General features: G+C 36.4%; 2 protein-coding genes across 2 annotated transcripts in view; both read left to right on the top strand.

Moving 5' to 3' along the window:
* The window catches only part of LOC145694555 (phosphoenolpyruvate phosphomutase-like), a 300,696-nt gene that overhangs the window by 52,632 nt on the left and 222,482 nt on the right, over positions 1–25,582 (top strand). The window lies entirely within an intron of this gene.
* The window catches only part of LOC145694552 (syntaxin-1A-like), a 97,867-nt gene continuing 89,820 nt past the window's right edge, over positions 17,536–25,582 (top strand). Inside the window, exon 1 of the mRNA XM_081770874.1 lies at positions 17,536–18,591. The gene's annotated coding sequence lies outside the window, so the exon portion shown is untranslated. The remainder of the gene's footprint in view (positions 18,592–25,582) is intronic.

Consider the following 25,582-nt stretch of genomic DNA (forward strand, 5'->3'; position numbering starts at 1 on the left):
AATATACAAAACCTATTCAATAGCTTAGTGGTAGCGCCCGTATCTTAGTTGCACGTTTTTCTGGTTTCGATTCCCATTACGTGAGCATTAAAAAACTTGAACACTTTACGATGCTGCGGAATGACACCTTAAATAAAGGTACACGTCTCATGCAACCTCATTGCTGAAAACAGACCCTAATCTTCATTGAACAAGACAAAAGATAAATACACGGAATCGTATTTCGAATTTTCAAAGATTTCAACTGGCAATAAAGCAATATGCAATTCTGATTCTGAGACAGGTCAAATAGAAAGTTAGAACTGAGGAAATCATTGTCGCTAAATATATCTGCCTATTTATCTTCTAAGAAAAATGAATTCGTACTTAATACACATTAGAGTTTTGATACGTATTTCTCATAATTAAGATTAAAATAGCTTTGTTTGTTTCCTATTATTAGTGACATTTCGTAAGATGTGTCGTAACTAGACCTACCATAAATTCTTCATTAAAAAGGTATTATGCTATTTAAGAAAGTGTCAATTTCTTTTTCTCTAGTGGTGACTGTAGTCTAGTCACATCAACCTGAATATAGATAAAGAATTGAAGTTAAGGATTTTGTCATTAAAATCTATATCTAAGTTATCATTGCAGGATAAGCTAAAGTATGGCTGATAAACTAAAGTCACAGAGAGAATATTCATGCTTTAAAAGTACAGTATTACCGTGATGAAGGTCAATAGTTTAAATCATATTTTAACAATAATAATCTTTTATTTTTACTGGTACTAACTCTCATGGCATAACAAACTTGAAGGTTCATCAACACAGAAACAAGACCCGTTCACGAATTTTATCCAATGCGAAACCATACCAATTAGAATTGGTGATTGGTTGGACATTTATCGTCCCTTTGAGGAGTGGACGTACAGCTTAACGTGGAATCCAACCACCACATAAGCTCCCTTCGGTAATCAAGCAGAATTATTACCGACAACATTCAATTGGGCTAACTCTAAGTTCTTATCCCAGAAGGTTAAGTAATAATATACGCTCTCCTAATATACTTTACAGTGTTCCGACCATCGTTAGATTCGTAGTACGTAGAAACAGATACAAGAAAAAGCGATATGTGATTGCGTGATGACGTGAAAAGTAATAGATGCTATTGGATCGTATAACGTGACAAAGAACAACATACATTCACATCCCAAATTCTATTCTGTATGAAAATCATGCCGTGTGATCAGTGATATGGCATGAACGAGTAACTATTACTTTTAGTAAAGCCATCATTAAGATAATATACAAAGCACTGAAAACAAACCTTCTTTTGGCACCTTCAGAGGAGGTGGATTGATCTGCTGGACAATCGGGAAAATGCCCGGTGCGCCTTCCCTTTTATGGTGCCCTCTAAGCAATCTGTTTAACAACGAAAATAAAATCTAAATTTTCTTGTGATATTTATATTATTTTTCTCGAGTAGCAGTCCTATACAAAACAATTGGTGTATCTTGTGAATCTTTGTTGGTAACAACTTTTTAAGGCGTGTGTATCTTTGGCTACCCTGAAGTTATTGCCAAGGCGCCCCATCTGTCTCCTATAAACACAGATCAATAGAACACTAATTTTGTTTAAAATATCTTTATTTCAAAATTAAACCTTAGGTTATAGTTATAGTCATATGTGGTTATACACATAATAAATATATATAGCAACAGATATCTATATATAAATGACATAATACACTCTTCTCCGACCAATGGTATGATGTTCTTCCAATATCTCTATTTCATCCGTTTTCTTGGCCCTCTCGCAATATCTGTCACCTTTCTCATTCAGTCAGTCCACCCCTGATAATCGAAAGCGGATTATACACTAATATTACAATCAATAATTGCACTGAAATCAAAAAATGCTTGGGAGTTTCAATCAACCATGAAACTCTAAGATGTATCCATGTTTGTAGATGGAAGATTCAATTGTGATTTTGTACAGTCAACGGCAGAAATAACTCCCTTTGACTTCTATGTCTTCATTACATCAGATACAGTACTTTTGCTTCCATAACAAACGCCTGAACAAATGCAACCCAACTCACACCTAACATTTCAACCAGGAAACAACAGTGGGGCACTGAAACAGGCTTTTGCTGCGCAGTTGACGCACGAGAAATTTCTTCATTTCAAGATTTATCTCTATTGTTTGGAGCGTAATATCAATGATATTATACACTCTGTAAAGAAAAAATAGCGACACCTCAATTCTCAAACTAACTTACACAGAAAACCATAGTTGCAGCCCGTTAGAAGAGGAATAGAAGGAAATGAAGAGTGAGATAGTTCATTTGCGTTATCTGTGACACCTGTGGTGTAGGACATCGCTTGTCAATTGTTTGTGTATCAGTAGTATTTTCGATAGATGGCACTGAGTGCGTCTCGTAAATTATTGTAGTAAGAATTCTGCATTGCATTTGTGATGTGTAGGCCGAGGTAAATAGCATTTTATGATTGTTTTTTGCTTTCTCATTGTTTGGACAGTGTGTCAAGTGGCAAAATTTTTGTTGTACAGTGTTGTTTGTGTGTGATATTGTTGCTACATGTGGACTGTAAACAAATAAGATGGGTAAGAAATGTGAGTTGTGGCAAATCTCTAAAGGAATAGATGGAATTCTGAGAATCCATCATTCTACGGCAGGAAGAGTAATTCACAAGTGGAAACAGCATAACAAATCGTCCCTTCGTCAACAGTGTGAAAGAAAAAAGAAAACATCACCCAGAGGAGATTGCTAAATGAAATCAATAGCACCGCAGATTTAATGAGTGATTTCCCCAAAAATCGCTTTTGTAGTTTGACATGATCTTGGAACTGCAGTTACTTGTACAACTGTATTGTCTTGACTATATGAAGAGGATATTACAAAGAAAAAACCGCGTAGAAAGTCGAAACTGACAAAACACAGAGGACTTCAACATGTAATTTTGTGAGTCAATATGCAACTTGGACTTATGACAACTGAAAGCATGTCGTTTTCTTCATTGAAAAGAAGTTTAGAATAGTGGGAAACGATAGTGGTGTGAAGTTGTGGATACGAACAAGCAAGGAACTTGACAAGGATTTTGCTTAAGAGATTCAAATAGTCAGTTACTGAGTGATGATATGGGCATGGTTCACCGTTAAAGACGTCAGAACGACGGATATATGTGAAGGATCGTTTGATGCACGAAAATATCTTCAAATTCTGGTACGTAAAGTTCTTACAACAGCTAAAGATGACTTTTCTGAAGAAAATATGGACTACTTCCTTTCCCAGGACGATAATGCTTCATGTCACCGAGCCAAAATTGTTAATACGTGGTTCAAGAATATGACTATTTAGAGGCTCGTGTGGCCTACAAACTCACCCGACATGAATCCAGTTGAAAATTTGTGGATCAATATGAGTAGAAATTTCAATAGACAACTATCTCAAATAGAATGGAATTCAAGGAACAGATAATCCGGGTGTTATTCCGTGATATCGAGGTTGCATTTTGCAATAGCTTTGTTACCAATGCGGGAAGCCCATGGTGCACATACAAAATACTAGTTTGGTGTATCGTACTTCTCGATGTTTGCACACAATATGTCTTACCCTAAAGAAATTCCATTTCTTGTTTTCTGCTATTGTTGTTGATCTTTTTCAGTTTTATGAATTACTCTTCCTACAAACGATTTTGCTCAAAACACACATAGCTACTTATATATGCATATAAATTCACTAAATTCATGTCAAAAGCCTGAAACTCTGGCGCAAGTGTTAAGAATGAACTGCTCATTAGGAATCTGCATTGTAATATTGTCAGGAATTCATGTAAAAATTCATATTGATTAAAGTATGTTGATAAAATCATATTAGAGCAAGTGTCGCTATTTTTTCTTTACAGAGTGTAATTCGTATGTGAGTATGTGTAAAATGCACTATTTCACTAAATAAGCCCTGTAAAAAGAAAGATTAAAAAAAAAAACATTGATCTTACATGAGCAAGAAAATGATTGAAATTAACTGAAAATATCAAATCTGGAACAATTGATGAAAATAAGTTTGTAAGTCTTAGTCTGCTTTCATGCATCTACTTCAATTTTCAGCCATTCTCGTCATTTTAACATCTCTTTCTTTCTACATTGGTTCGAATTTTGCCGACATCAACTCCTTTTTTATTATTTATGATTGATTTTGCCATTCTATTATTTGCTATATTGGCAAATAATTGAAAACTTAATACGTATGCGAGATATCGTCAAACAGTGTAAAAATAACACAAGGTTGCAAATGAAAACCATCTAAAAGTTGTTTTCGTTTTGATAGGTGAATTTAATAGTTCTTGACTCGCAGATTCCGAAAATGAAGTCCGTTTTTTCTCATCACCCTATAGGTTTTTCAGCAAATTTACTTTGAAAATCCAACCCAATGCAACAAAATTTGTATGTATATATTATATATGGGAACAGAAATACGAAGGAACTATACAGATGTTTGTACTACGTACCAGGCCTACATCGCAGCTAATACTGCACGCAGAGCCTTCAAACAAAAAATTGCATTACCAAATCATATGTGTAGAATGCAATAAAAATAGTAGCGAGACCAGTGGCGTCTCGTGAATACCTCCAACAGGGGGCAATTTCAAAATTTGCAACGGAAAGTGGTATAACTGTTGGAATCGCTCGAAAGGACATTAAATATAAGGCAACTTTTAGAGGACAAACTTTGTCATATCCTTTCCCATTTAGCCGCTAGAGGCGTTGTTGCAGACTAGTATCTTACTACCCGTAGCAGGCCTTTATCTCAGCTAATAATGCACATAGAGCCGTCAAACAAACAATTGAACTACCAAATCGTATGTGTAGAATGCAATAAAAATAGTAGCAACACCAGTGGCGTATCGTGAATATCTCCAACGGGGTCATCTGCAAAATTTGACATGGAAACAGGGGTTGGTTGTGCCTCCATTGAAACAAGCGCACAATGGGAGAAACGTTGAGAGGAAACACCCTCGCACCATCTGACTTTCACCTAGTAATGCGACCGTGTTGCTGCCAACGAGGAAGAAATATGCCAAATGACTTATACCACAGCATAGAGTTATTATTTCGAATTTTGTAAATGAAACATAAAAAAAATCTTTAGAACCATTTTCGAGAAAATCCATTTTCTTTTCTTAATTATTGTCCTTCAGTAAAGTTCCTATATTATTGAAGTAGGAAGAAAATTCGAGAAAATCTCCTAGAGAAACAAGTTTAAAATTTGGAGCAGATTCGTTGATCGATATGATTTCTAGGCGAGTAAATACGTTATATTATAATAGACGAACGGATATTCAAAATCACTTTTTCGGTACGTAGAGTCCATGAAACGTGTAAAATTTCGAATTCGAATTTTTCACCATTATCATATTTCCTTCCATTCTATGTTTGCTCGAAAGTGACAAGCGAATCTGTGCATATAATATGAACCCTGATAATTTCAAATGAAAAAAAAAAGAACCGAAAAAACACCAAAATGTTCATCTGCATGATCAAAGTATATTTCTCTAAGTATCAACGATGAAACAAGATCGGTCTCAATAATTCTGAAAAAAGGTTAGCTTAAGAAATTTGCATTTTTATTTTTTATAACTTACTTCATTTTTACTCCTGCTCGATCACTTGCATAAAATCTTTGTATAATTCATAACTTAGGCAAAACCTCTGTGTAAGTCAATTTGAATAGTTTTTTTTTTTAATAAAAAGATCTATATAAGTTATATCTGACAATTTTGGAAAGTTTTATATTCAATTTACTTTAGTGCTAGGATGAAGGTCATACACACATATAGAAGTGAATTTTTTCACGTCACAACAACACAGTTTGAATCTGTGAACTGATGGGGATTTGAAATGATCGTTAATAATAATAATAATAATAATAATAATAATAATAATAATAATAATAATAATAATAATAATAATAATAATAATAATAATAATAATAAAGCAATAACAATTACCTAAACTATAACATTTGGTGAAAAATAATTAACTCGATCGGACTCGAACACAGGTTTGCCACTTGGGTGTCACGTCAGAGGGGCCCGGACAAAAGGACGAGGACAGAAAGACTCGAGTCAAAACGGCCCCGCGTCAAAAGGGCCCCAGTCATAAGGGCCCCGGTCAAAAGGGCACCGCGACAAAAAGGAACCACGTCAAGGAACCGGAGATTTAGCCTGAAAAACCACAGAAGTATAAAAATGCTTATTTTAGATGAAAAATATTATTATTTGTGTTGAAAGAACATACATGTGGGGAAAATATAGGGTTAGTAAAAAAAATGTTACGACAGACCAACAATAACGGTACGCGTGAACGGAGGAAAAGTAAATATTGCAGATGGGTATTGATGCGAAAACTGCATTAAATGGGGTATGGACGTCATAGCAAATACTTTGGAATCCGCGATATTTTATATTACACAATATTTTTTGAATAGAAAGGGGTAGGTTTGACACATCAATTCAGGCCAGAATCTTCCCACAGATGAGAAAAAGAACTCATTTTTTTTTTAAAAAAAAGCTATCTTCATTCGTTTGCGATAGGGTGCTACGTTTGACATTTGTATCTAGTAGACCAAAATATCTGGACAGGCAACGAGACACGTAGAGGGAGGAAAGTAAAAGGTTGCAGGTGTGTGTTGATGAGAAATCTGCTCTGAGTGAGGGCGTGGACATAATGGCAGCCATCTTGGATTCCCCATATTGGATATCACACAATATTTTTAAATAGAAAAGAGTATGTTTAGTACATCAATTTAGGCTTGAATTTTCCCACAAACGAGAATGATTCATTTTTTTATCAATCCTCATTGTTTTACGAGGTAAGTGTGCTATGTTTGACATTTGTGTGTAGTAAACAAAAGTATTAGGACAATCGAGTAATAATGTGGCGGAGGAAAAGCAAATGTTGCAAGTGTGTGTTGCTGTAAAAACTGCATTGAATAGGGATGTGGACATTGTTGATCACATAAATATTCAGATATTATTAAACAAAATACTATAAAATGTCCTCTAAAGTTATTTTATCCCTCTAAGTTAATACAGTTAGTATTTAATAGCAAACACACAACGATTTGTAACTTTCTTTAAGCATTTCGACATTGTTGTTACAATTTTCCTCGTATAATGTGGGGAAATATTGTCCCACGCTGTACGTAATGCTTTTCTCAAACCTTCTTTCACCGTAACTCGTACATATTGACCTTACGTTGCAATTCGTTCCAAAGATTTTCAATGGGGTTAAAGTCGATACTGTGGGGTGGTGTTTCGCGCACTTTTGGGCTGTTTTAAAACAATCATTTCTTTACAACATACTTTGTTTGGGATCAATATCTTGATAAAATTAGAAGTCCTCCTAAGAACGTTAAGATATATTTCTTTTATCAGAATCTCATCAATACACACTAACTCTCCAACGTCTGGTGAATATATATAACACAAACCATTACACTTCCTCCTCCGTATTTTACAGTAAGCTTTAAGTTCTTGACATTTATCTCTGTATTTACTTGTCGAATACTATTATTCTACCATCATATTCATGCAGGTTTAACTCAGACCACGTTTCCACTTTACATGAATCTTGTAGCTGTCATTAAAAAATCTTGAAACCCTACCATATTTCACCGTGTACGCATAGTCTTGAAATTGTCATAAAACAATTTTTCCATCTTGCAAGGAGTTGAACGATGCGCAACTTTCTGGGACGTCTTGCTTGCTACCTGCTATCGCCCTCCCGCTGACATAAAAGAAAAACAAGTTTCGCCGCTTCCGAAACAACAGGTTCTTTTGGACAGGGAGGGGAAGTGCGCCAAAATACACATTTTTAATGAGGAGGTTCACTGTTTGTCCACTAGAGTGCAGTGCTGCATGAGTGGAGAAACCTTTCTTGTCTTCAAGAAGTTGTAACATGTAAAGAGTAAATAGAAAGATCGGGTAGCAAGGTCTTTTTTATGACAGCTACAAGATTCATGTAAAGTAAAAACGTGGTTTTAAATTCATAGATAAACAACACATTCCCACCAGTTTCTGGGTTTATCTTCGAAAGCTCTAGAAAATGTAAGAATCTTATATTTCTTAATTTGGATAATACATGGCTTCTTTCTAGCAATTCTACCATTATATCCTTCCTGTATTAACTCTACATGGTATAATACACTGACCAGACAAAACATTGTTACCACCCACTACTATTTGAACGAAGTCGTTGAGCTCTACTGAATATTCGAAACTGCACATTAGAAGCATTCTATTGCTTTATAGTCGTAAAGTAACAATTGATCACAAATATACTTACTATAATAATATGTGGTAGCTTCACAATATTTTACAAACGCAAGCAAACGCACAGAAACGTAGCTCTCTTTATTGGCTGCCTGTCCAAATACAACTTTTGTACTTTCTTCTACTAGAAACAAATGTCAAACGTAGCACACACTATCTCGTAAATGAATAGCGGTCGGTCAAAAGTCGGTTCAGATTATCGTTTGTAGGAAGATTCTAGCCTAAATTTATGTGACACAAATACACCTTTCTATTTGAAAATATTGTATGGTATATAATATGCGGAATTCAAGTTGGCTGCCATTATCATTTAACGCAGTTTTAACACCAATACAATCCTTAACATTTAGTTTTCCTTTGTTCACTTGTCTCTTTGTTACTGCCCTGCCATGGTACTTTATTCTATTAGATACATGTGTCAAACACATTGTCTCATAAACAGATGGTTATGTGTCAAAAATGACTTCACATTCTCATTTGTGCGAATATAAAGCCTAAATTGAAGTGTAAAAGCAGTCTTTTCCATTAAAAAATATGCGATCTGCAATATAGCGGAATTCAAGATGGTTTCCACATTGACCATACTCCAAATCAATGCAGTTTTTGCAATAATACCAATTGCAACATTTGTTTTCCTCCGTACACGCGTGTCGTTATTATTGCTCTGTCCCAATACTTTTGACTAACCCTGTATGGAGATCCACAAGTATGTTCTTACAGCAAAATTAAAGAAACGTTTTCAAGAGAATATTATTCATATAATATGTGTTTTTTATATTTTGATTCAGGGGCAGAAATGGAATTTTAGAACTAAGGGAACAGTCATTAATAGATAAAGTCTGATTTTACTATGTCTCGAGAATACAAACTCAGAGAGACACGGATGAAAGTAAACTTTCATCGAGAACCGACTTAAGCGATAGCGATTGTTGCAGAACAAATAGCAACCAAACAAAATTAAGATCACAATTCAAGTTTCCTTTCTGTTTCTAATAACCACTGATATTCTTCCTTCTGTTGGACAAACAGTTGTGCTTACTAAGGGAACACTATACCCTCGTGCATCTTTGATTTCCACTCCTGTTTTGATTTCAAGGTTTCTGGTCGTGGGACCATTTCTACTAGGGCCGCTTTCACTCGACCGTTTTCTCGGGGCCCTTTTTACTCGGGCCCTTTTGTCGCGGGCCCTTTTGAATCGGACCCTTTTGTCGCGGGGCCCTTCTGACGCAGGGCCGTTTTGACTCGGAGCTTTCTGTGCTCGCCCTTTTGTCCGGGCCCTTCTGACATGAAATCGCCCCTTAGTAGTTTCGTACCATATCATTGCGCCGTAAGTCCTTCATGTAGATTTCACAAATTGAATTAGGCCTACTAGTTTCGGAGGAATGATAAATGTATTTTACTTTAAAATATCGCGAAACCTAACATATTCCTGCATGTCTTGATAGAATTTAAATAATTATAAAATAACATTGTACTAAACCTCTGATTCGCGCAACGTTGACATTTCACTTTCTTTCAGTTTGCCTGTCCATAGCGTGGACTTAAGGTGAAACTAATATAATTTGGCCCAGTGTCGCCACCTCAGTGATTATCGCGGAAAATTAAAAGTGTATTGTCCAGCAACTTCGCTGCGAAAACAAATGCCGACAATGGACATATTTGGATTAGGTACATAAACTTGGATATATGGGATATATTAGCGAACTCGTACGGGATATATTAGCGAATTAATTTACAAGTAAACAATAAACAAACAATTACTATTAAAAATAATCTGTGACTGAAATTTCGCGGAAACTTTTATATTGAAAAATGAAATTAAATCTTTGAGTTTTACGTCCCACGCTTATGCCGGTTAGGCTAAAGGAGACGGTAATGATAAGTAATGAATGAAGTGGTGAAATGAAGAAAGTGGGAGCAAACGGAAGAACCCCGAGAAAACCCACGCACATGGTGTTTGTCCACCACAAAGTTCACTTGGCGAGGGCTGGGATCGAACCCGAGACCCCAAGCACCAGAGGTGAACGCTGTACCACTGAGAGACCGCGGCCCAACTTTTAAATTGCATTCGATTATTCATGAACATAATACAAGCATAAAACATACAAGATCTATATCATGACAATAAAGTAAGTATTACAGCAGCAACAGGTGAGTAACCAAAATAACAGTCTTCTTATCCTCTGTAGCCTTTAAATTGTTGCACGTAGAATAGCGGTTTACACTTAGAGACCTGCATGGGCCGGGCTCGGCCCGAGACCCTAAGCCCGGCCCGGCTCGCGGGCCGACTCTCTTATTTCTTTGGGCCGGGCCGGGCCGGGCTTGGGCGTCTGACACTGATTTCTCTTCAGGTCGGGCCGGGGTGGGGCCGATTAATTGCAATTCTTTAATAATTATTGACTTTCGTTAAACGATAATTGGAATAAAGCCAAACGTTGAAGAAGTGTGCCCGTGAAAAATGTTACAAAGAATGCAATAGCTATTTACAGTTTGTGTTGCTTAGCGGCTCCACTTTCACTATAGAGGTTTGAGGGCATTGCGCGGTAAATTGAGCTCTGACCTTGACCTTTACTGAACCCAAAATATGACAAGAAGGGGTGGGAAAGTTTTGCCTGTCGCTAAACAATATTGCCGTCTCACTTTATGCTAAAATTCAATTAATTTATATTTATGTTACAGGAAATGGAGTTTTTGTTCTCTCGATGACAAGCAAAGTTCTAGGAGGCAATTGTACCATTCGGGAGGCAAGAGTCAGGTTGTGAACCAGAGTTTAGAAAATGTTTCTGAGAATTAGGTCAGGTTTAATACTAAATTTTGAGAAAGTTTGGGGCTCGAGCTAAACTTTTTAAAAATTTATCGGGCCCGGGCCGGGCTTGGGCCAAGAATTTTAAAAACTTATCGGGCCGGGCCTAGGTACATTCGGGTAGATTGAGCTCGGACCGAAACATTCGGCCCGTGCAGATCTTTAGTTTACACGTAGAATAGAACTCGTAGTATGCCTCGATTGCTTTTAGGATTTAGAAATAGTTACTAAGAATGTAGAATGTAGTTTTGTAAGATAATGTAGTATATCTTCTTTAATTATAGTTAAGTAGAATAGATTGTGGGCGTTGGTATACGGTAGTACCTTTCTTTATTTAATCTGCTTAGATTTAGCTATAGTATGTTAACGAATATTTGCACAGTAGCGTAGGATATTAAGTATATAGTAGTGCTAGATGCTTCACGTAGTTTATGTACAATTAATAGTAAATATAGTATCTTCTGTCGAATATTATACATTTGTAACCACATTTGTTATAAATCTCATCTTCGTTTCATTTATCCCATCGTCAAGACACTATGCTTTTTAAACTACGACTTGTAAGTATTCTTATTTATTTATTTACCATTTATATACTTTCCTTTATTTATATTCTATTATTTCAGTTGGAGTATGTTTAGTACAACGGGTCCAGAAGCACGTAAAAAACACAAAATTTACAGGAGAAATGAATCATGCAAGTACTTACGTAACCAAATCTAACCTTCTTTTGTGGCGCGGTTAATGTCCATGGCGCCATTCGCTTTTCAGTTCATGAAATCATAATGTAGTTTAAATATCGTACTTAATTTAAACATATATTTTTTTATAATAATGAAGAAGGAACATTGAAATAATAACATAAACATTGAATAAAAATGAAGAATTAACGTTTTAGTAATAGTAATTATAATCTAGAAAATTTTAGTTGGAGTGTCAGCTATAGCCATGCCTTGGCGGATCACTACAATGTCTGTTTTTTTTTTTTTTTTTTCCTTCCGAGGTTGCAGGACCAATATTAAAATCTCAGCCTCAATTTGAGGAACGTTTTGAGACATTTTCCCTCATTAAAGAAGGTTTATTTAACTTATTTCTGAGTTGAAGAATTAAATAATGAGTAACTCAACTAACGATTGTCTTTTCGCACAGACCTTAGTATCTAGACTAGTCTTACATGAAAGGTTTCCAACTAGTTAATTGTGTTTGTGCAACTTGAAGTAAATTATTTGCGTAGGTAAGTGGTTTACCGCATTGGGTTTCTACCCAGACATTCAAATCTCTGCAGGTCCGAAATTTTTAATATGCTTCAATTTCAATTTCAGTCTCTAGTCAATGTGATATGCAAAATCTATGAAGAAGTAAACAAACAGAGATGTTCGAATGATGAAAATGACGGAAAATTAAAATAGGTCCATAAAAAGAGAAAACGATGCTTCAATTGTTTCAAAGTTGATATTTTCAGTTAATTTTCAATCATTTTCTAGCTCATGTACGATCAGTATTATATTTTTTCTCTCATCTCACACTTAGTATGTAGTGAAATGACACATTATACACTCAACTATGTATATAAAAATGAAAGCGACTATGTTTGTGACTTAATTACTCTTGAACTACCCAATCGATCTCGATCAAATTTTCAACATAAATGAAGTTTGGGCCTGGAATTTTTTTCTATCATTTCACTTTGATGGTGCAACTTAGGGGAGGGGGAGGGGCATATATATAAACTGATCGATGTTAGTGCCGAACCCATAGTTTTCGGGGTAGCAGAGATTAACAGTGACACTTCCGATGTCGTTTAAATCCAGATTCCGCCCCGCAATTTGGAAGACACGGAGAGCGGAGATATATTAAAGTGATCGAAAATGACCGATATGAGAGGTCATTAATAAGCTGGTTGCTCGAGAGTAAAGCTGGTTGCGTTCAAAAGATTAATATTATGAAATGAAAATGAAATATTTGAGTTTTACGTCCCACGATTATGCCGGTTAGGCTAAAGGAGACGCTGATTATGATAAATGAATGAAATGGTGGAATGAAGAAAGTGGGAGGAAACGAGAGAACCCCGAGAAAACCCACGAGCACGGTGTTTGTCCACCACAAAGTCTACACGGCGCTAGCTGGGCTCGAACCAGGGACCCCAAGCACCGGAAGTGAACACTCTACCACACACCGCTCTACCCCTTAAATTAATATTAGTTTCTAAAATCAAACGAGCTATGAAATGAAGTGAAATGAAATAAGGTATTTCAGTCTAACGTCCCACGTTTATACCCGTTAGGCTAAGGGAGACAGATGATTAAGGTTAGTGAACGATGATGGAAAAAATCGCTGGATTGAGGGTGTGGAAGAAAATAGGAGTACCACGAGAAAACCCACATACACGATGTTTTTTACCACAGGGATTGAACCAGAGATCCCGCTCGCCAGAGGTAAGCGCTTTACCATTGAGATACCATGCTCCCCAAAATTAAACAACACAAAAGTAACAATGGAATATTGTATTATCATCCAACTTATATCGCTCTGCAATACTTCATCATTGTACGAGATTAGGAAATTAATTAAATTAAGGTTGCAAGAATTGTGGACACGGTTGAACCCTTGTAAATTAATGAAAAAGATATAATAAAGGAAAAGTTCCTCACAAAATGTTTCCTTTATCCGTCACTGCAGAGAAATGAATTATATTACTTATGCTACATCTGAAAGTGGAAAAGAGCATCATATCCTTTGCCTCTTTTGCAACATCCTTATAACGCGTTGGGATAAACCATTCAGAACTTTTTGTTCCGTGCTTATCTTGTATCGCCTTTTACAATCCTTCATAATCTCGCATCCATTGTATAATCCGTTTTTACACTCGAATTCGTGATAGTTATTATCTCCTTGAGGTGACACATATGCTGCTTTTTTCCCTTTCTTTCTTTCCTTTCAGCAGTTTATGTGCGTCAAAGCTAGAACATGGATGAATGTATTGTGATAGTTTTACGTGAACCAACAAAGCATATTCACATATACACTCATATCTTTAACACGTCATGATCACTGTTAAAGCACTTGCTGCTTCCTTTTTTACTTTCGTGGATGGTTTCAAATAAAGCACAAACACACACGCATACATATGCAACGTTGCATTCAAATGTCGTTTGGAGATAATCGATGATATACCACTCAGAAATAAGTGCAAAAGCTTTTTAGGTTTTCAAAATATCAATCGCTAATTGAGGTATCCACTGGAGCTTTCGTTTGCTATTAAGAGTTGTGATTTTTTTTTTAATTCTTCATTGTGTACACCACTTTATAATACAGGATGCACATTAAAAATGCAAATCCAGTTATGGTGATAAGGGCAGCACAGATTGAGAAAAGGCAGAACCTTAAAAGAACGATCTATACACTCAGGGTGCGAAATCATAAGAAATGAAATCTTTAAGTTTTACGTCCCACGGTTATGCCGGTTAGGCTAAAGGAGACGGTGATTATGAGAGATGAGTGAAATGGTGGAATGAAGAAAGTGGGAGGAAACGGGGAACCCCGAGAAAACCCACGAGCACGGTGTTTGTCCACCACAAAGTCCACACGGCGCGAGCTGGGATCGAACCAGGAACCCCAAACACCGGAGGTGAACGCTCTACCACTGATCCACCGCGCCCCCTCGAAATCCTAAGAGTTGAAGTGTGTGTGTAAGGGGGGAGATAACTTGCCAGATTTCTGAACCCACCAACCGGGACATTCTTAATGCCATTATTTCATCAAAAACTCTCCTGATAAATTCTCAACTTAACAAGACACATGCACAATAAAGATTCATAGTGCACGTTTTTCAAAATTGTGGAGCTTATCAAAACGCTCCTTGTCCATCCAATAAAAATTTTGGCAAATCGAAAAAAAATAATATATTTTTTAAAAGGTTATTAAATATTGTAAGATTTGGTGTAGAAATTCTTTAAACCATTATTGCCTTATTTTATAAACAAATTCCATTATTCAAGACATAAGTAATGAATAATAAAGGTATTTAATTTGACAAGAGACATTTTGAAACTAAACAATGGACAAGGGGCGTTTTGAAAGCAAAACTATCGGACAAGAGACAATTTGATACAAAATAATGAAAATCTGGAATTATTTTCTTCTTCTTGATTACCACTCATATCTATGAAAATGAACTGCGATACTCCACAGACGTCTGACAAATAACTTTTCTAAGTGCCTTCAAACTTCAAGCACCAATTTTCCTAAGAAATAAGTGGAACAATATGGCTGATATGACCTCAACAATGTAATCACCATAAAATATAAGGTTATCGCACAAATCTTTCGTCAATTTTCTCGGTTGAGCCAAAGGTACCAACCAACTAGTTTGTGGACTTAAATATCCAATAAATGTTATACAAAGTAATAATTAATGCACTTTTGTGTCAAGTAATTGCTTAGGAAAATCCATGGACAAGAGACAGTTTGAAATAAAACAGCAAGAATCGTGTTCAGGTAAGAATGGACATAGGACGTTTTGCTTCGAAACTTTATTGCTGTAGGGTGTCCGCCATTTTGCAGTGGACAAGAGACGTTTTGAATAAAAGTGCATATTTCAAATCCATTTTTCTCTCCGTTCTGAAACAGAGACCAGAAATAAAAGTGCAAAGATGTCAATAATTATTCGATGCTTCTGTGTATATTGATATCTCGATTTTTAAAAAGTGGACAAGAGACGTTTTGATAATAAGCTCCACATATTCTAATATAAGCTTTATTCTTACACACCACTCAGAATTCAAACAAATTTACACTGCATAAATACTAGTATGAGCAAAGACAACATTTTGATACCAAATAATAATAATAATAATAATAATAATAATAATAATAATAATAATAATAATAATAATAATAATAATAATAATAATAATAATAATAATAATGCAGAAATCAGTTTGATGTATTTTACTCTCAAATTTGCTGTTCAGTAATCAAATTTAGTGTTCTAATTTATCAAGCAGTTCAGTTTAACAAAAAAAAAAAAAAAAAAAAAAAAAAGAGAGAGAGAGAGAGAAAATTTAACAACTATTTTACCATCTGCAAAATAAGGAAGAAAGGAAAAACTACTACACATTATTCAGGTTTATGTTTTTCACTTGAATGAACCTTTCTCAAAAAGCATTTATTGTTCTTTATTTTATCCAGTGGCGAAGCGTACTATGAGGCTCTGAGGCCGGGCCTACCCTGTTTTCTACCGTAAGATAAGTGCACCAGTAGCTGACACTGCTCCAAAAGCTGACACTTTTATCTTAAATTGAACATAATAAGGTTATTTGTGATCATTAACAGATTTCTCAACGCACACACTTTTCTTGACGATTTAGCAACATTTTGCTTAGTCGTGGTTAATTTGCGTGCCAAGTGATAGAAGTATGACGAAGTTGAATTACGTGCTATGAAGAAATATGCAAAAATGAGAAGAATTCTTAAGAAATACGGTAAGCCTACTTACCTTGTTACTCTTATGTTAATTTATGATTTTTTTCTAGTTCAGTAGCATGTTGAATATATATTCTGTTGGTGAAACAGTGTAGTGAATTGCGGGAGGAAAATTTTGTTAAATTTTAAATTCTAAAACTTCAGGAGGGGGGGGTGTCAGGTATTGGTGTCCTTTTGTATAGGGTTATTCCAGTAGCTGACACTGCATGTCAGGCATTGGTAAACAGCGTAACGGCATGAATTTATGAATTTCATACATAATTTACACGAGAAAGTAATACTTGTCTTCTGTTATCAATTTCACTAAATTTGGATGTCTCAGTCCAAAAGCTGACAGGGGTTGTCACTTATTAGAGCAGCAAAATACTGTTTTGTACCAAAACCTGACATAAAAATTTTCAATGGATTTGAGCAACGCAATGATGCAAACATAATTTTACAGAAAAAATGTGGTTGTTCTGAAGCAGATTCAAGACAAAATAAAAAATCGTGATCTGCTTTTTAACTTTTAATTGATTAGAACACAAATAGATAGTGGCACCAGCCGAGAGTGTGGTATTTTATCCAGGCACCTTAAGATCCATCCAGAATTCTTAACGCAGACGAGACTGCATTCTTTTCGTTTCCGAAAGGAAATAAGGTGTTAATTCGTAAGGAAGAAAAAACTATATACACATATGCAAGCAATGATGAAAAAGAATGTATGACAATGCTGATTACAACTAGTGCATGTATTTTGGATCCCCCGATGGTTGTATAGAGTTGCTGGGGTATTGGTAGATCTGAGTAGGTTGGATGACAGTAGAGACATTTTATGAATATATGACGAATGTGTTTCAACCATGGCTTGAAAAGTCAAATATCAAAACTCTTGTGTTGGTTTTCCTTGATGTTCATGCATACCCCATCAGGATCCTGCCGCCTATAGTCGGACAATTTGTGCATGCCGACCAGATGCCGCGGTCGGATTGCCGGCGCCGGACACCGGCGTCTTTCCGCTCGATTTTCGACCGCGACGAGCAAAAAAAAATTCGTTCACCAATAGAAAACAAAGAGAGTTAGAAGGTAATTTGTTGCTTTAAAATACGAATTAGGGCTTATATTTCCCTCGTATAAAGCTTTCTCGAAACTGTCGGCAGACAGTCGGACGACGACTGCAAAAAGAGACTGCCGGCAATTTCTTGAAAAGCGACGTCGGCACGACGTCGGCGAAAGTTGCAATAACGCGTACCAGCGGCAAAGAGTCGAATTTTGGAAAATGAATAGAGCCTGTATCTTCTTTAATGATGAAGTAAAAATTGAAACTGTCCGAAGGTTTTTCTTGTGGGTGGGCACTAATTCCATAAAATACGTCTTGTGAAAACGGAGTCGGCAGAAAGTCGGCATACAGCGGACGGAACGACATCGTCAAAGGATGGTTGTAAAGACGTCGAAACGTTGACGGCGTGCCGACCACGAAAAAGGTAAATGCATGAAAAGAAATGTAGTAAAGGGACTGCACGTAAAGGGTATATGAGAAGTAAATACTTAAAATAAATTACAACTACGAGAGGATCCTTGACAAACATTTTGCAAGGAGACGGCAAACAGCGGACGGCGACCGCGGCAAATATTGTCGGAAAGACGCCGAAACGTTGGCGGCCTGCCGACAAGTAAAGGAGCCGAAAGAAGGTCGGCAAACAGCGGATGGACCGACCTTGAAAAGATGCTCGGACAGGCGCCGAGCCGCCTTTGCCGCTGAAGAGCCTGATTGCAGAAATCGTAGTCTGGTTGCGCTGTCTGTATGTTCGGTTCGCGTTCTTCATTTGTCACATTGTGATGCAGTGTGGGTAAAGTCCTTCAAAAAAAATTCGTTGAGATAAGTTTACAAATTGGGAAAATAATGTTTATCATAAAAATATTCATTCATTGGAACTGTACGCAGTTGCTGGTTAAGCAAATACCACGAAAACATGAAGTGAGAGAGTGGTGAGTTAATTTAATATTATTCATATACATTTGCATATATTATTGCAGTTATTATGCATATACATGGGGTGAGTTAATTTAATATTATGCATATACATTTCAAATTGTCATGAATTTTATATGTTGTGTTACATATGTTAATTGTTGCTGCGCATGAAAAAAGATTCGGTTATAGTATGTTCCCGCGCACTGGCGTCTCTGGCATATAAAATTTTTTGGGGGCGGGTATCAAAGAAAGTAATTTAAATGGTACTACCTAGCCCAACCTGTGTATTAACTTCGATTCTATTTGTTGCGGTTATAGTTAAGGAGACGTACTTCCCATTTAGGGAAGGACGAGAAACGCCATACTTTCAGGAATTATTCAATGACTATCTAGGATGTTAAAAAGTAGGTAATAGACTGAGTTCTTGCCCTTGTACTTAGGGTGTTTAGGTAGTGCAACAGTAAGATGTATCCTCGTGCACGGGAGATGAGAAGTAGCTGTTCTTAACTATTACCTTTGTTGCCTTGCTGCTTACCTTCACGAACCCCCTAAGGTATATCGGCAAGTCATTACTTTAGGCAAGGCAGTGACAATAACCAAGTCATCTGAACTGGTTCCCGCAATTATAGTTACAGTTCCCAAGAAGGAAAGACAGAAAACAAAGTGCCCTGCGGGGCTCTGACCCGCCTTCACTCGCTAACGCTCGTTCGGCAATACTATGTACTGACAGGATATCATTGCCTTGCCGAAAGTAAAGAGTTACCGGTATATCAAGAACTCGCTTACAATTGTAGGGTCCGCGCTGGCTCAGTGGTAGAACGTTCACCTCTGGTATTTGGGGTCCCGGATTCGATCCCAGCCATCGCCATGTGAACTTTGTGATGGACAAACACTGTCTGCGTGGGTTTCCTCGGGGTTCTCCCGTTTATTTACACTTTCTCCATTCCACCATTTCATTCATTACTCATCATCACCGTCTTCTTTAGCCTAACCGGCATAACCGTTGGACAAAAAACTTAAAGGTTTCACTTAATTTTTATTTACAAAACGAGGGACAGTTAAGAAACTGTAGTGCATTATTTTCTTCTTGAAATTGCAAAAGTTTACATGTCTTAGTTTTTAAGATAAGTGTCTTCTAACTCAACGCCAATGTATTTCTGCACAGTGTACGAAAGCTGTATTTTATGTTTACAACTGAAGCGTTACTAGTATGAAACCATAAAAAGTGATATTGAAAAATGTATGATTACCAAAGCCCATATGTTTTCACTACCCTCGCTTACGCGTATACCCACCGTCGCTGACGCACTTGTTCCCTTCGGACATATCCCCGCGCTACCGCGCGGGCCCATCAGCGTTGCCCTGCTCTCACTCAGTTATATAGAATTCGTGCTCTTTAGTGGCCAACTAGCACCTGGTGCTAAATTATCTTAGAGAAACGTGGACAATTTCTCATAATGCTTGTGCCATGACAAGGTTTGTGTTCCTTTAGTATTCTCTAGTATTTAGTGTATCTTTAGTAACCTAATAAGATCCACTAGATTATATACTGCAGGACTTGTTTCACATGTGAGCGAAAACTTCCAATTAAAAAAAAAGGAGAAATGAGGTAGTGGTTAAACGCTCTTGTGTACAGGTTTACTTGTGGCGCAATACTAAAAAAAAAAATGAAAAATTATAATTCTTTCACCAGTTTCTTTTTTATTGTCCCCTAGTCGGTTTCAAATGGGCGGAATATATTTTACTTGGCATAAATAAAATTCAAGGGGACCTCTAGAAGTAATTGTTGAAAAATTATAATTCTTTTACGATTTGCGTATAAATAAGGCTTCCAGATGTCTAGCATAAAAACAGCGCAAAAAAGCACAAAACAATTTGTGCTGGGTGGCCACTAAATAGCACAAATGCTATCGAACCGAGTCAGATAGGGCGAAGCTGGTGGGCCCGCGCGGGAATACGTCCGAAGGGAGCAGGCACGTCTGCGATAGTGTGTATGCGGATAAGTGAGGGTAGTGGAAGGAAGTGCGTTTTGAGAATAATACAAGTTTCAACAACACTTGTTGTTGTTTCATACTAGTAACTCTCCACTTGTAAACAAAATACAGGTTCTGCACGCTGTGCAGAAATATGATGCCGGTGTACACGGTGCAGAAATAAGCCGCCCGTGGAAAATAACATCTAATAGAGCCATTTTTCATATGCACTCATTTGTTTTATTCGTCGTAAAGCACTTGTAATGGTTTAACATTAGTAAACGTAAGATACAGTTGTATTACATTGTATGTAATTAAGTTACCTGTAGAAATTCGTTCCTTATAAACATGTCTTTTCATGGAAAGTATTGAATTTTACCTGTAAATCTTCCAAAATGTAGTGCACCAAAACTACACCTGCACCAGACTGTCTTATTTTGATTTTTTGCTGGTCGCGGTGGCTCAGTGGTAGAGCGTTCATCTCTGGTACATGGGATTCCTGGTTCAAACCCTGCTCCTGTCAAGTGAACTTTGTGGTGGACAAACACCGTGTGCGTGGGTTTTCTCGGGATTCTCCCGTTTCCTCCCACTTTCTTCATTCCACCATTTTCATTCATCTCTCGTCATCACCGTCTCCTTTAGTCTAACCGGCATAACCGTGGGACGTAAAACTCAAATATTTCATTTTCCGAGTGTTAACCCTTTCTCCTGACACTGTTTCACGATGTGTAGGTACAAAAACTTGGACATCGGAAGTTTGAAAAAATTTAACAATTTAACATTAACATCTGTAGAAAACCATTAGCGACTACTATTAAAACTTTTTTGAGGAGAAAAGCTCATCATGAACGAGGGTTTGAAAAAACCCGGGCTTTTTTGAAAAAGCCAAACCCACCTGGGCCCATTTTTTCGGGTGTTTTTCGAGTTTAATTGGGTTTTTTCGGGTTTAATCGTTTTTTTTTCGAAATATTTCAATGTCTTTGGGGTAAAAGTGTTAAAATGTGATTTATATTTCAATATTGTCATTGTCACAACTTGCAACAATTTTCTACTCACTGCCGTTTTGAAAAAATGGCCGCCATTTTGATTATTATTATTATTATTTTTTTTTACATTGGACCGCCGAGAAAATCTACACAGCAAATTTAGCATATCTTGTGCTTCTACCGTCAAAATTTCAACTTAAAAGACTGAAAATTGCGCTTCGTAGCGTAGATACTCGTGCATTTGACAAAATGGCCGCCATTTTGATATATTACGTTGGTATGCCGCCAAAATCTAAACAGGGAATTTAGAGTGTCTTGTGCTTGTACTCTGAAAATTTTAACTTAAAAGGCCGAAAGTTGAGTTGATTTTGTGTTTAACGTCCCTTTCAGCAGCGAGGCTATATAAGACGGGACCTACTGATTAAGGTGGAATCCGAACTACGTGAGCTCTCTCCGGGAAGCAAACCCGGGTCACCCACGCCTAAGACTCGTACACTAACCGCTCAGCCATAAAGGAGCTCGGCAGACAAACGAACAAATGTAAAGTTATAGTTTTGTGATTTTTTTTTATAGCGTTTCTCAAAGTTATGTTCATTCGATTGAATTCTTATTACAGATGGTTTGTGTTTTAGATATGTTACTCAAATTGACTCCTAGGAGAACATAAAATGTATTTGTTTTGAAACTTTTATCATTTTTGCCCACCTGATCGATTTTACCTGTAGTTTATTTAAGTATATGTGCATTTTATTTGTTCCATTAACAAGGTTTTATTTTAAGATGTAATATTTTGTATTCAGCCGAATACAAAATTCTCAATTGCCAATACAATAGTGTCGCAAAACCCTGACGCGTATCGAAGTTCTATTTCAAAGTAATATAATGCTATCTTCACTAAATATAATATTCTATTTTAATACATCTTTTTGTCTGGTGAGGGACTTAGGGATTTATTGTTTAACATGCAGCTTCAAGGTAATGTTTCAAAGATTTCTCAAGAAACTCAAATTCCTACCATTGGATATACGGCAGGATTTCTTTTCTTTTCTGATTCTCGTTTGGGGTGGCGACCGTACTGTTGTAATAAAGATTAACCTTTTGTCACTTGCGCCAAATTTAGTAACATAACTACTCGCGCGTTTGCTTTTTTCCAACATTGACATTTTGAGATACAAACAATATATTTAGTAAACTTATTTGAAGTAATGCATGCAATTGTTGAGTAAATACTTAGGATATTTGGAATTGTTGCTATAGTGCTGTCAAAATGTCTTGATCCGTGGCAAAAATGCGAACTAAAGTTCAAACCATCGACACATCCACGCGTTGAGCCAATAAGGGTTCAGCTGTTGCTAAACGAGAGAGCCTTGGCGAAAGGGAGTGAATTCCTTCAGCCGATAGCAACGCTTGGAACAGAAAACTAGGTGTCAAGTCAATGTGGTATATCTATAGCTTGTCAATATCTCTTCTCTGAGATCGGCTTTCGAAATCATCGAATCTAATGCCCTGAGTAATAGTAAAAAGCTCGTGTAACTCATTGCTGCTCTTACGATTAGAATTCCTGTTCCGTCACATGTCCACAGTGATCGTACATCATCACGTGCTCCTTTCTTTTGGCAATCAAATAAAGACGTCGAAATAAAGTCATTAATTTTGCTCTTGAAGTTGCTGTACAGTTGCAGTGCGTTCTTCGCCGAAACTTGTTCGTAATTTATCCAAATAATTGTTAGTACATTTTACAATTTCATCAATCACAGCTATATCGATAAATTTCGAAAAAAAAAAAACTGTTTACTCAGTGATACCCTTAGCAGTAAACTTCGGTTCTAGCATCTTTTTCACAATGTTTTTACACTTTGTCTTTGCTGATGCTGCCAGTTACTATTTACATTTTGTTTTCCTGTCTTTCCCAATGAAACAATATTTTCACTGTAACTGTAATTCACATCCATATCGTTTGCATCTGAATCTGCATCTACACTGTTCTTATCTGCTTCACTATCATGATCAATATCATCTTCATTCACTTTTTCATTACTTCAATTCGCATCACTTTCAGCAGCCACTAATTTTCGATAGTTAACATCAGACTCATCATTAATATTGTCAAGCCACTTCTCTATCTCACTTCTATTCAAGAAGCGAGACGTTGCTTAGAAAAACAAAACTTCACTCATAAACAATAATTACCACATTAACGATCGCGCGTTGGAAAATTTCAAACTCCATAAAAATATATGTTTGCTAGTGTTATCACGGAACTACTCGCGCGTTTGAAAAAAGCAAACGCAGACGAAACTATTTCCTCAACCTGTACTGGAAGCTACTACAATTGCAGCACGTCAGCGAGCTTTAGGGTGAAAGAGGGGAAGGAGCCACTTGAGGAATAGCAGTGAGGGTGACTCCGCTAATGCGACCCCATTCGTAAAAATCATTAGTTTTTACTCACCTGTTTGCTTTTTTCCAACAGCGCGAGTGACAAAAGATTAAGTAAAAGTTAACTGTTTCGACGTAATTGAATTCTTCATCAGTGACTATAGTTTTCATTACTCTTACAGGTTTTCTTGTAACATATAGCGTTGAAGCCGGTTCATTGCAACAAGGTCTATTACACTGTGTAGTTTGGTTTGGTTTTGGTGTGATGAAGTATATTTTCGATTGTAATAAATATACGTGATGTGCCAACGCCGTACACATTGAAGAGTATATTTTACAAAGCATTATATTTGTTCTATTTTAGATAGTTCATTTATTTCTGGAAGGAAGGGGAAATGTTGCTCAAGAAATACAGAAGTGTTGCAATGGAAGAAGACCCACAGAGAGCAGTAGCGTAGCCAGGATGTGTGTTTGGTGGGGCAAGTGCTGTTATAGGTACATATGGAACAATTCCAAACAAAAAATATATAAACATAAAAATATATTTAAAAAATTACAAACATCAAACTACATTGTCGGACCTCTTTGGGGGCCCGGCCTCTCTGGGCCCCCCTTCCCTACGCCACTAACGGAGAGTATTGACAAAAATCATATGTACTAACATCCTTAAAGATATTTGTGAAGAGTGGTAGGATATATGTGGGACTACAGTTTTTTTTTTTCCTTTTAGAACGGGTGAATTTCATTCAATCATAACATTTGTAAAACATTTCCCATTTTAATGCGGTTTATTTCAAATCACACGGGAATTATGGTCATCACTTACCTTTGAAGCGAATATTGAGAATTACGGCTTTGAAATTGATTTTTGTTTTGCCAATATTACCTTAGTCTCCCTATCCCGGTTTTTGTCGTTAAATTCTTTTTTTATTATTACTTCATCTTTTCTATGCAGTGTTGTAAAATTTTCTGTATCTCTCTATATTCTCACAATCCTGATTCTGAGCTATTTAAATTCTACATTACTATTTCATAGGTTTGAAGTTTTCTTCAATTATAAAGACAACTGTTGTTTGATATTGTTCTTAACTTTTTTTTTTTTTTTTTTTTTTTTGCGTGGAATCAGTTAAGAGAGAAAGTGTAATTATATTTCTCAGAGTACAAGCTCCTTAACGGTGAGGTTCAGTACCATCGCCTCCTTTCTTTTCTATCCCATTGATTTGTAGGGGAAGTATTCTTCCTTTTCTTTGAAATGAATAAAATTTTTGATGTTCTGATTTTACTGATTTCTTCTGAATATCTATTTAAATGTCCCTTGCTTTGTCAAAATGATATTTTAGTATATATAAGTATATTATTATTTAAATTAGATGTCATTTATGAATATTAAAAACATACAACACAGAATTTTATTTCCACAAAGTAAGAGACATTTAAATAGACCTGAAGAAAAATAATAAAAAGTAAAACCCTTAAAATCTCAAAGAAACAGAGGAAGATTTCCTCGTATATATCAATGGGCTAAAAAAGAAAAATGGCTGAGTTATTCAAGACAAAATATGGATAGCAGGAATTCTTTAGAATAATATAGTGCTTTTTTGAACATTGTAATCACTTCATATATATTTGCTTTTCTGATTTTACATACTGTATGAAGGCTATCTGTGTTA

Source organism: Thermobia domestica, chromosome 9, assembly GCF_964235325.1.
Source record: "Thermobia domestica chromosome 9, izTheDome1.hap1.1, whole genome shotgun sequence".
NCBI lineage: Eukaryota > Metazoa > Arthropoda > Insecta > Zygentoma > Lepismatidae > Thermobia > Thermobia domestica.